The sequence below is a fragment of the Montipora foliosa genome, chromosome 13, assembly GCF_036669935.1.
Source record: "Montipora foliosa isolate CH-2021 chromosome 13, ASM3666993v2, whole genome shotgun sequence".
NCBI classification, from domain to species: Eukaryota; Metazoa; Cnidaria; class Anthozoa; order Scleractinia; family Acroporidae; genus Montipora; species Montipora foliosa.
Genome location: NC_090881.1, coordinates 9,626,390 through 9,631,389, shown reverse-complemented (window position 1 = coordinate 9,631,389; position 5,000 = coordinate 9,626,390). Strand labels below are relative to the sequence as shown.

Sequence of the window (5,000 nt, the reverse complement as noted above, 5' to 3'; positions counted from 1 at the left end):
TCCTAAAAATAAATTTACTCGGGAAAGGGTTGACTCAAGGAATTAGAGGAGATAGAGACTCCTCTTGATGAGCTCCTGGTACGGATAAATCAGGTAGCGCATTCCGCAACTTAGCTGATACGTGAGAAAAAAGAACTAAGACCATAACTGGTTGTTCTAGGTTTATTGAGGGACAGAATGTAATTTCCGCGAAGATCATGCAAAAATCCAGATTCTACGTTAACAGCACACACCAGGCCTACTCTTGAGAATCTGGCTAGAAATCGTTTCCTCTGGTCGCGCTTCAGCCATTCGATAAGGGCCAGTCTCGTGCTTCTTAAGTTGCCTCGTTCATGCCCAAAAAGAATTCTGGGTAATTCTACCATTCAATGACAAGGGAAGACTCCCGATTCTCATTTTATATATATATATTTTTTTTTTCGTAAGTGTCGGGCCACCCAGTCCTACCAGCAAAATACCGCATCGATGGAAGATTTTAGCTTTCAGAACTTACCCAAATTGTATCGGTAGGTCCTGGAATTCGTCCACAGAAAGGCCAGAGAGACAACTTCACTCGTGAACCCGCCGCCATCTTTACAACAGAACATTTTGGGCGTCCCAGTCTACATGAAACCATCTCTCACCTCTGTCTCGAGAAGACCAGACACGCACGGTTCTTAGGTTACGTTTATGGCCGAAGAATCGTGGACTGAAATGTAAATTGTTGGTAAAGACCAGCATGGTAATTTTTCTTGGTAGGCTAGGTATCGGAGAGCCACAGAACATTTACGCATGCGCTGACGCAAGGTTTGAATAAGAGAGAAAAACGCAGTACCTCCAGACACCGGCGCTGGAGCGTCGTACCAAACGAGTCATCCCGGGATTTCGGCCCGTGCGATCGCTTTTGGACGCAGTTGGCCCTTCGCTGCTTTTTGCTACCGACCTCGCCTCCCGGTACGGCATTGAGGGAGAGATATGTCGGCCCCTAAACCATATGTGACAAATCCCACGCCTACTCACAGCTCCAAACCGCCCTTGTCAATGTAAAGTAAGAATTAGTTGGCTTATATATTTAAGGCAAAAGTCATTTTATCTCTCATGTGGTAAGCACTGGAGTCGCAGATTACAAAGTGTGCGCATGCGCCCTGCTAAAGGTAACATACATACAGGCATAAGCTCTATTTCATCTCGAATTTCCTAATAACTACAGGAGCTAATATCTCCGAGACATTACATTTACGGCTAAAATACATAACATATACAGATACCTACTAAATACATAATATTTAAAGATATATTCATCAAAAAGAAAAACCGCTGTACAAAGTGCGACCCTGGATTCTCTTTTACAACCAGTAAACTCATAGGTACGGATAAATCAGGTAGCGCATTCCGCAACTTAGCTGATACGTGAGAAAAAAGAACTAAGACCATAACTGGTTGTTCTAGGTTTATTGAGGGACGGAATGTAATTTCCGCGAAGATCATGCAAAAATCCAGATTCTACGTTAACAGCACACACCAGGCCTACTCTTGAGAATCTGGCTAGAAATCGTTTCCTCTGGTCGCGCTTCAGCCATTCGATGAGGGCCGGTCTCGTGCTTCTTAAGTTGCCTCGTTCATGCCCAAAAAGAATTTTGGGTAATTCTACCATTCCACGACAAGGGAAGACTCCCGATTCTCATTTTATATATATATATATATATATTTTTTTTTTTCATAAGTGTCGGGCCACCCAGTCCTACCAGCAAAATACCGCATCGATGGAAGATTTTAGCTTTCAGAACTTACCCAAATTGTATCGGTAGGTCCTGGAATTCGTCCACAGAAAGGCCAGAGAGACAACTTCACTCGTGAACCCGCCGCCATCTTTACAACAGAACATTTTGGGCGTCCCAGTCTACATGAAACCATCTCTCACCTCTGTCTCGAGAAGACCATACACGCACGGTTCTTAGGTTACGTTTATGCCCGAAGAATCGTGGACTGAAATGTAAATTGTTGGTAAAGACCAGCATGGTAATTTTTCTTGGTAGGCTAGGTATCGGAGAGCCACAGAACATTTACGCATGCGCTGACGGAATGTTTGAATAAGAGAGAAAAACGCAGTACCTCCAGACACCGGCGCTGGAGCGTCGTACCAAACGAGTCATCCCGGGATTTCGGCCCGTGCGATCGCTTTTGGACGCAGTTGGCCCTTCGCTGCTTTCTGCTACCGACCTCGCCTCCCGGTACGGCATTGAGGGAGAGATATGTCGGCCCCTAAACCATATGTGACAAATCCCACGCCTACTCACAGCTCCAAACCGCCCTTGTCAATGTAAAGTAAGAATTAGTTGGCTTATATATTTAAGGCAAAAGTCATTTTATCTCTCATGTGGTAAGCACTGGAGTCGCAGATTACAAAGTGTGCGCATGCGCCCTGCTAAAGGTAACATACATACAGGCATAAGCTCTATTTCATCTCGAATTTCCTAATAACTACAGGAGCTAATATCTCCGAGACATTACATTTACGGCTAAAATACATAACATATACAGATACCTACTAAATACATAATATTTAAAGATATATTCATCAAAAAGAAAAACCGCTGTACAAAGTGCGACCCTGGATTCTCTTTTACAACCAGTAAACTCATAGGTACGGATAAATCAGGTAGCGCATTCCGCAACTTAGCTGATACGTGAGAAAAAAGAACTAAGACCATAACTGGTTGTTCTAGGTTTATTGAGGGACAGAATGTAATTTCCGCGAAGATCATGCAAAAATCCAGATTCTACGTTTACAGCACACACCAGGCCTACTCTTGAGAATCTGGCTAGAAATCGTTTCCTCTGGTCGCGCTTCAGCCATTCGATGAGGGCCGGTCTCGTGCTTCTTAAGTTGCCTCGTTCATGCCCAAAAAGAATTCTGGGTAATTCTACCATTCCACGACAAGGGAAGACTCCCGATTCTCATTTTATATATATATATAAATATATATATATTTTTGTAAAATTCTCTTTTACAATTTTCTTTTGCAACCTAATCAATTAATGCCTTAGAAAAGGCCAGTAAAAATAGTAGGATGCATTACAGTCTTAGTGAGTTTGCTGTCAGAAGATGCCCTTTTCTAATCTTTTGAAAAAAAAATTCACTTCACCGGCGAAGGTTTTTTTTCTTTTTGGTTTTGCCAGAGTAGCTGGATCAGTTGTTTTTGGTGGAACTGAAGTGGCCGAAGAATTTATTCCAACAAAAGCTAAGAATTCTCTTCGTTTGTAATACGGGCTACAAGCGATAATTTTTTACTAATGGACGATTTTTACATTTTTACATTTTGAACTGAAAGAAGTTTTGGGTTTTAAAGAAACTATTTATAGCAGGACACTTAACAATTATTCCATGAGCGTGCGTTGGATATGAGTTGGCTATAACCAGTCTCATATCCAGCAAGCGCAAATGGAATAACTCTTTCATTAAATACCTTAAACTCCAAAGTTTGGAAGTAAGTAAGTTGTGTTCGACTACAAACTGAGTTGTTCTTCACTGCATCATGCAATAAGGAAACCATATTTTTAATGTTTTAATGTCCCTAAGTATCTAAGGTCATTCTCCTGTTAGACTACAGTTGTACATTTCTTTACCTTTATTTATACTACTCACAAAAGCAAAAGACAATCGAGCAAAATAAACACGTTCTTAACTGATCCTCAGCCTGGGTATGTTCATAAAATTTTTCTTAATCTCATCCTGAACGTTCTCAAAAAAGAAGAGTCCTATAGAGGCAGTATGATTTTCTTAAGAGGGCTTCGGTTTTCTAAGAGCACAATGTACTCGCAAATGAGTTTACAGGGATTTTCAGACAAAGAAAATCAGCTTGCTTCTTACCATGCCATCTGACTCTAATTTTTAGGTAACGGATGCTCACATATTCTGTTTGTCATAGCCAAAAAGAACACGCTGGAATTTTTTATTGCCGCAATCCATAACTGAAGAGCGAAGAAATTTTATTTTCTGTGACTGTTTCCTTGATTTAAATCCATGGCCAAGCGCTGGAAGTTAATTCATCAATTGCCGACAAAAACTGAAAAGTCAATTTTTACTTGCAATTAAATCTGCAGCTCCCTTTTTTAATCCATTTATTTTAGTCAGTTGAATTTAGGCAAAAATTCAGATTCAGTGTTCACTGATTACAACCAACAAAACTAAAGAAACTTGTGAATGGCCATCTGACAACCAAAGAGTGGTTAAAAAGTCCAAAAAGAATCCACAACGCTTTAAGTTGCTTCATTAACTTCGCTGGTGTCGGGACCAGTTACTTTGCATAACATGCACATTTTTTCCTCATTTTTTTCCCAGCACTTTTTTTCTCACTTGGAATAAGACAATGATCGATCTGTACTGAATTTCTAGTGCCTAAAGCACTTTTTCATCTTTCTTAAATTAACGACACTCTTTTGTGTGACAACGTTTAATTTTGAGTCCCAGGCTTTCTAGTGATTTGAGCTTGAAAACGTTCTTAACGTTCGTAAATTTGTACATGTACATATTGTACATGTTAATTATCCTGTTAGACTACAGTTTTACTTTTCTTTTACCTTTATTTGTCGGATGTCGGATCTCGGGTGTAGGATGTCGGATGGCACTTTGAAGCTTCAGCTAGCTTCCGTAATTTGCTGACGGGAAACAGTTGTCTATATCAAAAACAATGTAAGACAAAAGCAAAAATGTCACCAAAATAGAGCATTTTAAGCTTAGGCAGATCTTGAAACCATGTTTGATATCTTGAGCCGCGACAACACAAGCTAACTTAAGTTGTCAAAGTTGTCGTCACTTCGGTAAAATATTCCATTCACCTGTTTTTTTCTGATAGGCGGCTTTTCATTTCCGAACTGAAGTCGTCGACTATCATTTAAAACAATCCTTAAATTGAAAATCATGCAGCTCTAAATGTCCTATTGAACATCAAAGAAAACTCTCAAATTTCTCTATTCGAGGAAGAGGCCTTATGGCTTCAGCTTTTTTCCAAATTTGTCTG

At 40.2% G+C, this 5,000-nt stretch overlaps 1 protein-coding gene across 2 annotated transcripts in view; it reads right to left on the bottom strand.

The window, feature by feature from the left end:
- Positions 1-3,579: 3,579 nt before the first annotated feature.
- The window catches only part of LOC137983033 (RYamide receptor-like), a 3,218-nt gene continuing 1,797 nt past the window's right edge, over positions 3,580-5,000 (bottom strand). For both annotated transcript variants that reach the window (XR_011118884.1, XM_068830196.1), the window contains one exon: positions 3,580-4,656. The gene's annotated coding sequence lies outside the window, so the exon portion shown is untranslated. The remainder of the gene's footprint in view (positions 4,657-5,000) is intronic.